The sequence below is a fragment of the Coccinella septempunctata genome, chromosome 3, assembly GCF_907165205.1.
Source record: "Coccinella septempunctata chromosome 3, icCocSept1.1, whole genome shotgun sequence".
In the NCBI taxonomy this organism is placed as follows: Eukaryota; Metazoa; Arthropoda; class Insecta; order Coleoptera; family Coccinellidae; genus Coccinella; species Coccinella septempunctata.
The window spans coordinates 41,953,012-41,965,499 of NC_058191.1; positions in this window are offsets into that span (position 1 = coordinate 41,953,012).

The following is a 12,488-nucleotide window of genomic DNA, read 5'->3' on the forward strand; positions in this document are numbered from 1 at the left end:
GAAGTTGTCATAACTTTTTTGTCTTTGAAGTTACAAACCTGAAACTTAAACCTTCTACAGGCACTTTTTTACGTTTATTTCGAATCATTTCGAATTAGGACATTAGGAGAACTTTCATTTTTTGAAATGCAAACTCTCATTGAATTTTTTATTTTTTGTCAGTCTTTTGTCAGTAAATTCTACGTATAAAAGTGCCTAAGAAGGTTTGAGTTTCAGATCTGCAACTTCAAAGACAAAAATGTTATGAGAACTTTTCGGAACCGTCAAAATCTCAATTTTTGTTTATAAGAAGTAATCTAATAACAATTTCGAAGTCCTGTATGTTTTTAAACCTATCTTGCGACTATCTTGAACTTTCTCGATTATCAAAAGACGCGAATGAAGCGGGATAGGAAGTATTTAAGAATCAGAAGTACAAAATATGAGGATAATATTTCCGACGTCCATTCGGAGTCACAATGATGAATCTGGATATATAAATCCCCGATTTTTACGCCCTTTTTACGTACCGCCCTTGGCCCTGGATACCCGACCGCCGATGGAAACTCTCCAAAGTCTGGAAAACTCATTAATATTCGTATAGCGCTCCAATTTCACCGCACTTTTAGAAGTCGACTGTATTGAATTTTGTTTTATAAACACTCAGGTTCGCTCGGGGTTTCCCTTTGGAAAAAAACAAACGGGCGACGTGGATCGAGAGGGTATTTTCCTATTAGAAGATCATATTTGTGGAGATTGCTAGCTCTGAAGTGCAAATCTTCATTATAGGTCAATAAGAAGTTGAAAAGAATGAAGGAAATTCGACTCAAGTAAAGTTTTTCGACGTTTCTCTTTTTACTGAATGGCAACATGAGATTTATGTGTAGGGGCGTTGTCCTGCAAAAACAAAACACCCTTGGTTAGCTTTCCGCGTCTTTTCTCTTTAATCTTTTCCCGTAAAGTGGTCAGTAATGTCGAATAGTAATCTCCGGTTATTGTTCTATCCTTTTCCAAAAAATCAATCATGATTACTCCATGGCAATCCCAAAAAATTGAAGCAAGAACTTTTCCAGCAGATTTTTGGACACGAAACTTCTTAGGTCTTGAAGAACCAGAGCGTCGCCATTCCATCGATTGTTGCTTTGTTTCTGAATCGTAGAAATGTACCCAAGTCTCATCCATAGTAAAAATTCGGTTTAAGAGGTCTATATCGTTTTCAAATCGAGCACACATCGAACCCGATGCTCCTACCCTTACACGCTTTTGGTCAACATTCAAACATTTGGGGATTCATTTTGCAGCAATTTTTCTCATGTCCAAATTGACGTGAACTTTATGATGAACGCGTTCGTATGAAATATTCAGTGTTTCAGATATCCGTTTCAGCCCAATTCGACAGTCTCATAAAATCATGTCATGAACTGCATCGATATTTTCGAGCACTGACACAGAAACTGGCCTTCCCGATCGGTCATCATCTTCAATAGAAAATTTACCTCTGTTGAAGCTTGCAGTCCAATTTTTCACGGTCACATACGAAGGACACTGATAACCAAGGATATTCATCATATCTTCGTAAATCTGCTTACCTTTTAACCCTTTTAAATACAGGTACTTGATGATGGCTCGATACTCCAAATTTTCGATTTGCTATATGGTAACGAAATATTTTTTAGGAATGGAAATGGTCTAAACTAACTAGATAACAATACATCCTCGTAAAAGTGCTAAGAAGGTTCAAGTTTAAGATCTGTAATTTCAAAGACAGAAAAGTTATGAGCAATTTTCGAAATCGTCAAAATCTCAATTTTCGTATTATCGTAGGAGGCTACGGTATTCATCATTCTTTGTTTCTCTGAAGAAGAGCCAGGTATCGTGTCATCGGTTTTGGTCTAGCTTTTCTAGTTTCCGAGATTCCCTCAAGGGACTTCGAATTTGGGACATCCATTTCATTTTGAAAGTCTTGCATGGGTGGTTTTTGTTTTAACGCTTTATTGGGACCAGTTCTTCCTTCTGTTGAAATCCTTTAAATACACCGTGTATATCACTAAATGTGAGATCTGTACCAAATGATCTCTATAGCGCCCCATAGCTTGGCACGTTCTCATAAGTAGCAAAGTAGCTCAGTGCTCTGATAGGAGCTTGACTATCAGAATGGATCCCTTGTTAAATTTCAGGTAGTTTCTTTCCAGTTTCATCCTTTGACTCCGAGTATTTCTGCCTGAAGGACAGACAATGAGCACTTGGACTTCACTATGTTGGCTTAAGTGTTACCCCAAAAGAATTGACAGTCATGACAAGTAGATGCACAGACTTCCTTGTCTGAAAGCAACTGACATCATCATGGAGCCAAGCAGCGTTCAGCAAGTTCCTTATCTGGATGGACGACCTGTTTGTTCATGAATCCCAAAAAACTCGTGAATCTCACATATCCTCCATTCCTCAAATCCACCTTTTTCAAAGATCTCATCCATAAACTTGGAACAAGACGAAGCATAGGGGCAGATCCCTCTCCCCTTCCACCCCCTTCACGTGAGACAATGGATCCTCGCAATAATCCCCGACACCTCATCCTCGGTCCACGCTAACAAACTCACCCCCCATCCACCCCGTCGCCGTAGTGGATTTTCAATTTCCTCCATACACATCCCCGTTCGGAATAAGTTATGTGGAATGGGGGATGGGGGCGGCGGAGGTACGGGAAAATAGCCCCCGGCTCGGGATTCAGCCGGCAGCCATGGGGCGATGTCAAGTTTGAGGAAGACGCGTCTTGCAAATGCGGCTAATGGATCGTCTTTGTCACGGCAGCGTCGTCCAAGTGAGTGGTGGTCCTGGGGGATAGGGGCCAGGCGACAAGATAGCGTAGGGCCGCTGCCTCGACGTCCTGGGTAGGAGATACCCTGATGGATGACTCCACATATAGATCAATACATCCAACGCACGAACAACCTGATCCCAACGGCTAATAACTTATTTACACGTCAGGTGTTCTGCCTCTCGTTTCTAGGGGAAAAGATTAGACTGCACAACCCTCTTTGCTATTAAAATATTCGTCATTTCCGAAGACATTCAATATTCATATGCAGACAATGAATGTACCGGAACAACCTCCAATACTTCATGTCACAAATCACATACGTGGATGTATTGATAACTATTAGTTAGCCTAGAGAAATATTGAGTTACCATAGCAACGAACAATAACTCATTAGAAGTGTCAGTGTGAGTTTGAGGTCAAAAAAGTGAGCCAGAGTTACGCAATTAATTAAAAGAAAGAAGATGTCCATCGAAGTTGTGAAAATCGAAAAATTGGAGCATCGAGCCATCATCAAGTGCCTGTATTTAAAACGGTTAAGAGGTAAGCAGATTTACGAAGATCTGCTTAATACCCTTGGTGATCAATGTCCTTCGTATGCGACCGTGAAAAATTGGACTGCAAGCTTCAAAAGAGGTAAATTTTCCATTGAAGATGATGACCGATCGGGAAGGCCAGTTTCTGTATCAGTACCCGAAAATATCGATGCAGTTCATGCATGATTATGATTTATCGTATAGTTCACGTCAATTTGGACATGAGAAAAATTGCTGCAAAATGGATCCCCAAATGTTTGAATGTTGACCAAAAGCGTGCAAGGGTAGAAGCATCGCGCTCGATCTGTGCTCGATTTGAAAACGATGTAGACTTCTTAAACCGAATTGTTACTATGGATGAGACTTGGATACATTTCTACGATCCAGAAACAAAGCAACAATCGATGGAATGGCGACACTCTGGTTCTCCAAGACCTAAGAAGTTTCGTGTCCAAAAATCTGCTTGAAAAGTTCTTGCTTCAGTTTTTTGGGATTGCCATGGAGTAATCATGATTGATTCTTTGGATGAGGGTAGAACAATAACCGGAGATTAATATTCGACATTACTGACCACTCTACGGTGAAAAATTAAAGGGAAAAGACGCGGAAAGCTATCCAAAGGTGTTTTGTTTTTGCAGGATAACACCCCTGCACTCAAATCTCATGATGCAATGCAAAAATTCGTGATATGGGGTTTGAATCACTAGAACATCCCCCTTATTCACCAGATTTGGCTCCATCCGACTTTCTATCTTTTTCTTCAACTGAAAAATGTTTGTATATAAGATTGTAAATTTTCTTTCAACGAGGAGGTTATAAAGTTGTGGAGATCTGGTTTGCATAGCAAGAAGAAGCATTTTTTTTGAAGGTCTAGAGACGTTGCAGGTTCACTGTAATGAATTTATCCAATTAAGAGAAGAATTTGTTGAGTAATAAAATATTTTGACATTGAAATTTTGTTCCTTTCCATAATATTCTAAGAATTTTTCGATATTTACTAATATGTACCACCAAAATAGCCCAATAATAGCTAAAAATCAATAAACAAGTTGATTACAAGATTTTTCCGTAAATCACAAAAAGATGTGGTCAATTAAACGATCGTCAAGATCGAGCTCCATGAAATTTCGAGATTTATTACAAGAAGAGTTGCTCTTTAAGAATACGTATCACATTTAGATGTAGGATGATTTTTCCGGGAGACACGCGTGTCAAAAGTTTACCAGTTATACTTTCCGTTAAAAAAACCTTACTCTACTCCAGTCAGCTACTTTGGCCATCCTCCCATCCATCACCCCCTGACTCTAAAACACCCCCTTCTAATTCAAACGAGAGGTAGGCGAATCTAGGACTATAGAAACAAAGTGAGATGTTAACGAAGTTCGCCGCTGATTAATATGGATGACCTATATTTAAAGCATTTCCATGTTTATGATTCAATATTCAAGGGGGATGGCGCTGAAGGGTTTCCCGGAACAGAAAATTTGATTCCCCGGCGATGGATCGATTTCGGGTGTGTGTGATGTTTAGATAGTGTTTTTGTTGACTCTGGAGATGGGTTGCTTCCCGAGATAAGGTTATTTCCAGATTGTGTTTGCAGGGTGAATGGAAAAATTCGGGAATATGCTTCGGAGGTGATGGAAACGGAAAGTTTGTCTAGCTTTTTCGAATAGGGAAACTATTCCTTTCATTCTTATCCACTGTTCACATTGTTGAAGGAATTGTAACAAATCACCTCAGTATGAGACTGATAATTAGAACTATATGAACTATGAAGTGAAGCCCTTTTGCAAAAGCAGAAAGTTGTGTAGAGAATTCCCTCGTGAATTTACACACCGTGAATTCTCTGCAGTAATATACGTACTTTCGGTGGAATTCACTGTTCAGTTGCATGCAAAATAATTTCTGTCTGCTGTTTTCTTGCCAAAATTCTGTAGAGAATTGCCAAAGAATTTTCGGCTGTTACAAACGGGCTTAAGATTATAAATAAAAAGTGAAAGCTGACCTTCGAAAAATGCCCAAAAAATTGGGTTCAGTTAAAACTTACTCAAGACCGAACGGTTGTGCCGAGATGGATGAAATCATGAGATTTATTACAAGAAGAGTTGCTCTTTCAGAATATGTATAACATTCGGACCTACGATGATTTTCCTGGAAGATACTAGACTCGAAAGCTGACCTTCGAAAAATTCCTAAAAAATTGGGTTCGGTTAAAACTTCCTCAAGACCGAAGGGTAGACTCGAGATCAATGAAATTCTCAGATTTATTACTAGAAGAGTTGCTCTTTCAGAATATGTATGACACTTGGAATCTACGATAATTTTGCTGGAAGAAAAACTACTAGAAAGTTGACCTTCGAAAAATTCCCAAAAAATTGGGTTCAGTTAAAACTTCCTCAAGACCGAACGGTTGACTCGAGATTAATGAAATACTCACATTAATTACTAAAAGAAATGCTCTTTCAGAATATGTATCACATTTAGATCTACAATGATTATCCTGAAAGAAAAACTGGTCGAAAGTTGACCTTCGAAAAATTCCCAAAAAGTTGGTTTCAGTTAAAACTTCCTCAAGACCGAACGGTTTACTCGAGATTAATGAAATTCTCAGATTAATTACTAAAAGTAATGCTCTTTCAGAATATGTATCACATTTAGATCTACGATATTTATCCTGTAAGAAAATTTACTCGAAATCTGACCTTCGAAAAATTCCCAAAAAATTGGGTTTAGTTAAATCTTCCTCAAGACCAAACGGTTGACTCGAGATGAATGAAATTCTCAGATTAATTACTAAAAGAAATGCTCTTTCAGAATATGTATCACATTTAGATCTACGATGATTATCCTGAAAGAAAAACTGATCGAAAGCTGACCTTCGAAAAATTCCCAAAAAGTTGGGTTCAGTTAAAACTTCTTCAAGATCAAACGGTTATGCCGTGATCAATGAAATCCTCAGATTTATTACTGAAAGAGTTGCTCTTTCAGAATATGTAACACATTGAGATCCACGATAATTTTCCTGGAAAATAAACGACTCGAAAGTTGAACTTCGGAAAATTGCCAAAAAGTTAGGTTCAGTTAAGACTTCCTCAAGACCGAACGGTTGTGCCTGTATGAATGAAATACTCAGATTTATTACTTGAAGAGATGCTCTTTCAGAATATGTGTCACGTTTAGATCTACGACGATTTTCCTGGAAGAAAAACTACTCGAAAGCTGACCTTCGAAAAATTCCCAAAAAATTGGGTTCAGTTAAAACTTCCTCAAGACCGAACGGTTGCGCTGAGTTGGATGATCTTCTCAGATTTATCAGTAGACGAGTTGCTCTTTTAGAATATGTATCACATTTAGATCTACGATTATTTTCCTGGAAGATACGCGACTCGAAAGCTGACATTCGAAAAATTCCCAAAAAGTTGGGTTCAGTTAAAACTTCCTCAAGACCAAACGGTTGCACCGAGATTAATGAAATTCTCAGAATTATTACTAGAAGAGTTGATCTCACCCTATCACAAAAAATTGATTCTGAAAACCTCGATTTGTGGTCGAAAGATGAGCAAGGTTTTAGACCCTCCTCAACTGAACTACCTATTTGCTCCTCTGTTCTATTCCTATCCCTTTATACAGAGTGCATAAAAGAAAACTGCCTCGTTCTGTTCAATCGATAAACTCAAAAGAAACTTCATCGAGTGATGTATCAGCGGAGCTGTAAGAAGTTTACAATACATTTGTGGATTTGTGTAATTGTGAAGTGGAAAGAGCGCACTTATCTCAAATTTGAAACTTGAAATTTCTCCCAAAATTAATGTCGAATAAACATGGAGGAAGCTATAGGTATAGCATCAAGCCTCCCTTTGGCGGATACAAAGCTACACCCGTTTTCCGACGACTAATGGCCATCATGTCGTACGCTTCTGGAATACGGAAACGTGCCCTTTCCCCCTAATAAATCGATACTCCGCATTATGTATTTTCACTAGGAAAACTCCAAAACGTCCCCGACCACCCCCCGCGCCCCCTGCCCACTCCAGAAATCCGATTTTTCCGACAATCCGCCGGCAAGGGTAGTAATTGATGTTTATTGTGGGCCAGAGTCGCCAGATCAAAGGGAAAAAGTGAACCGTGCTAAGGTTGGAGTGGGGCTCTTTCTTCGGACCGGCTAATTAATCATTCCGCACCACATCGAGAAAGCATTTGCCTGTTGAGGTTATTTATCACCGCGGTGGCGTTGCGATACGCAACCCTGATACATGTACGAACAAGGGAGGCAGGGTTGCGAGATTTATTGGAGACGGGAGAGGAATTTTTCCGGGGGAGAGTGGCGGGTTGTGGTGCTGGGGGGTTGTTGGGGGAGGACTGGACGGATTTTGGTACACGTTGTGCAGAAAGGGGGTGTTGAGGTCGGTTTTTTCGTTGATTGAGATTGGGGATCGTGTTTTCCTCAGAAAGTTCATAATTTCATTGTGAATCTGAAACATCTAGGGGAGACTAGGGAGCATTGATACATGGGGAGGCTTGATACAGGCTTATATCCGCGATCTGTAGCCGTTTTCAAAAGTATTATACTAGTGAACACTATTCTTTGGCAGAGGGCATTGCATGACGTTAATATGTAAGGCTAACAGTAGTTTGTTTGTGAAATATTCAACGAAGAGTGTTTCGAGGTGAGAAATTGTAAGTTTTTACTCAAGTTACCAAAGGGTTTTATGATCATGCATTAATTCTTCGGCATAAACAAACATTTCACTGGGAAATATGCATAAAACTACTCAATTTACAGTTTTATTCGCTTTTCAAAATATATGGGTATAAGATGAAAACATAAATCACTTTAAAAATTGCTTTCAGGGAGGTTTGAGACATTTGTCGTGGGGAGGCCTGATACATGTATAATCTTCAATTCCGTAGCTAGTTGGATAGGCCTACATGAAGGCGTCTCCACCATCCAACATATCAAAGGGATTTTTAAAAACCGTACAATCCCCATGTATTTAACGAGGCCGACTTTTCTTGTGTGGAAGTGACTAATTGACAATTTCCTGATTTTTCTACACCTATAGGACCAAAGCAAGCCAGTATCATTGCTGACCTACCTACTGAGCTGAATAATCCTCTCGATTACTCTCCCAGTACATCGTATCAATCCTCCCATATGTGGGGAGGCTTGGGACAGTTTGCATGTTTTTGTGTTCAACGTTCTGTACAGAATAAGATGTTTATGTTTTGCGACTTCTATATTTATTTTGTTGAACGATTAATTGAAGAATTATATAATATAAGAAAAGTCCTGCTTCTTCATATAATTCCGTTTCCAGAATAAAAATTCCAAAAAACGTATCAACCCTCCCCAGTCTCCCCTACATATATTTTAAAGAAAAAACCTGAGAGTTTCCCAGAAACGAAATAATTAAAAGCAAAGAAGAAGGTAAGAAGAAAATTGGAAAATTCGATTTACTGGAAAATAGGAATCAGACGTCCATAACCTGGTATGAAAATCAAGGTTTTTGAAAACTCTGAAACCATTGCGAGCAATTCCAAAAGCCTGCGATATCTCCTGTTATATTCGTCTGATCCAATTGGGATTTCCGGTTCTATAATTAGCATTGCCAAGGCTTCCACCCTAGCACAAAAATCTCGATTTTTCGGGCCAAAAATGAGCAAGGGGTTAGACCCCCTAAAATGACGTATTTGCTACTCTGTCTGAAAATCAGAGTGTTCTTTAACTGTCTTAGGATATGGAGTGCATTGAAGTTGTTTTGTAGATTGTAGAAAACGAAACAGTTGATGATTCAATTGAGAATTGCTCTCTAGAGAGCTCTTCGAAGTCAGCTCGAAAATGAAAAGTGGAAAAACAAAGAAAAAATTATTTTCTTCTGAACAGGGCCAGATATTTTAAGTTTTGGTCTGAAAATGTAGGTTTTCGAACACGCTGAATCTATTGCGAGGAATTTCGAGAGCCTATCTCTTTCCGTTCAGATTTTCATCTCCGAAATGGCATTTTTCAAAATTGCAAATTTCAATCTGCAATATCTCGTATTATATTCATCTGATCCAATAGGGATTTCCGGTTCTATAATCAGCGTTGCCTAGGCTTCCACCCTAGCATAAAAACTCGATCTCGAAATTCTTAATTTCTTGGGTCGAAATGAGCAAGGGGTTAGACCCCATAAAATGACCTACTATCTGCTCTGTCTGAAAATCAGGATGTTCTATTACTGGCCTAGAATATGGAGTGCATTGAAGTTGTTCTGAAGATTGGAGAAAACCAAACAGTTGATGATTCAATAGAGAATTGCACTCCAAAGAGCTCTTCGAAGTCAGCTCGAAAATGAAAAGTGGAAAAACAAAAAAAAAATTTCCTCCTAAACTGGGCCAGATATTTGAAATCTTGGTAGAAAAATATAGGTTTTCGAACACGTCAAATCTATTTCAAGCAATCTCGAAAGCCTATCTCTTTCCGTTCAGATCTTCATCTGACAAGCTGACCTTCGAAAAATTCCCAAAAAGTTGGGTTCAGTTAAAACTTCCTCAAGACCGAACAGTTTCGCCGAGATGGATAAACTTCTCAGATTTATTACTAGAAGAGGTGCTCTATCAGAATATGTATCATATTTAGATCTACGATAATTATCCTGGAAGGAAAACTACTCACAAGCTGACCTTCAAAAAATTCCCAAAAAGTTGGATTCAGTTGAAACTTCCTAAAGACCGAACGGTTGCACCGAGATCAATGAAATTCTCAGATTTATTACTAGAAGAGTTGCTCTTTCAGAATATTCATCACATTCAGATATACGAAAACTATTCTGGAAGAAAAATTACTCGAAAGGTGATCTTGGAAAAATTCCAAAAAAGTTGGGTTCAGTTAAAACTGCCAGGGTGGATGAAATGTCGAGATGTTTCACTAGAATGGTTGCTCTTTTAGAGTATGTATCACGTTTTAAATCCATTAAGATGTTCTTTTCTGCTAGATAGGTACTCGAAAGTTGAAAAATGGAAAAATAAAAATTTGATTTTCTTCGTTCAGAATTTCATCTGCTCTTGAAAAAACTTTCATTCAGTTGCAGCAACAAGTTGATTGTGCCTTACCTTGAACCAAAACAGAGAAATTTCAAATTCATCCCTTAAACTGGATACCTCTCATCGTTTTTTCCATATATAGAAAAAGGAAATACCACCCTTTCTTTATATATATCTACCTCGATATGCATGGATTATGCCGTACATCATCCCCAATGTTTTCTTTGCACTTCCAAACGTATAACCCTTTTTATGCTCGCTCTATTTTCACCCCGTTACGGGTTAAAGTTCAAGGCAGGTAGCGGTGTGTCAGACGGTTGACGGGTCCAGGAATCGAATGGATTGCCAGAGGTCAAAGGTTTTCCTACCTGAGCACGAAAGTGTGCCCGATGTCCGATGTGGTGACCATGGGCTGGACAATGGTCGAATAATATACACACTTTAATGGGGTGGGCTTGTGCAGCAACAAGAGGGCTGGGGCTTTTCGCCTCACCGGCGATGGCATAAAATCGAAATCCATCAATTTGAAGACACGGTTCTTCGCGAATTCTCTATAAAGGTTCAAGTTTTAGTCATTTCGTTATTTTTTTAAATGTAGGATCACGTATGAGTTGAGTCTTTGACTCTTACAGATATTTTAGCAGTAGATTGTTGAGGTCAAAAAAAACACTTTTTTTCTCAACCATTTTTTCCCAATCGGCTCAGTTTAAAAGATAAACGCTGGGTTTCATAAAGCTTGATCGGGGAATCAACGCTTGATTGACGAATAGAGGTCAATTTGTTTTCAATCGATAATTTAGTCATGATCGTTCAGAATATCATTCTCACATCAAATTAAGATGTTCATACGTCCATTAATAATAAAATAAATAAATAAATAATAATAAATATTCGAACATTTTGTAAAATAAAAATATTCTTCATATTTTCTCGTATAATGCGCAGTTTTCGTGTAATTTTATGTTTGAAAATTAGAAAGTATCTGTGAAATTTGCAAAACTGGGTACTTTGGCTGAATACAACTCTGTTTAAAAGGTCCACATATGTGTAGTGTCACAGATTCAGCTAGTTATTCTGATGGTAATTTTGTTTTTCCAGGGGTGTCACAGCTCATTATGAAAACTCGAAATGTCTGTTTCTTTTTATCAGGGCCAAATCGGAAAAAATGGTATAGGAAAAACGGTTTCTTTTGACCTCAAGAATCTAGTGTTGAAATATTTGTACGAGTCGAAGACTCATCCAGCTCACCCTGTAAAGACCTTTCAGAAAAGTTGCATTCCTCATGTTGTCGTATGATTTATAGATTTTTTCCCCAATCTAACTTGGGAAAAAATGGTCCGATTTTATTGAAATTTTTTGGGCTCGTTCCAATAACTCTTCAACATGGCACATACGATATGAAATACTCTTTTTGACGAAAGTGATGTATTTTTCATGAAATATCTTTGAAACGTCACACTTCGAAATAACTATTTCAACCGATTCCCAACAAAAATTATTTGAGGTACTTAAAAATGAAAACTAGAAATGGATATTTCAAATTTAAAGTTTCGTTTCGATTGCACAAGTTGGCAACATCGACTGAAATATGCGTTGATAATAAAGGGCAACAAATAGACTATCTTGATGAGATTGACAAAGATGGCTGTCTATGAAGTATGCGACGAACGAGGAAGGTCGTAAAATTTTATGGGATTTTTATGGCCGGAATAGCTGTTGAGGTTCGCGAGTGAGTACGCGCCTTATGATGGCTGTAAATCAACAGCTGTTATTTTGTAAACAAGCCATTGTTCTTTTTATTTTTTAGTAGGCGATGTTGCCAAATCGTAAACTAGAAACGAAGCGATGTAAATTTTAAAACCTCATATTTGAAGAATGATTTCGAATAGTTTCGAGGTGTATTTGAAAAATTCATGAATGAAACTCATAATTATTCAGTTTGAACTTTTCATATGCTGTGATAACCCAAGTTAAGAAGAATTCCCCATTTTAATATTATCAGGACAATCCTCAGAATATTCAAGTACTTATTTATAACTAGGGGCAAAATACCCTGGCTAAACTCTGGAACCTTTCGGAGTATAATCCGAGATCCAATCGCCCAACCCGGCAACGCCGCCGTAACAGGGCCCTTA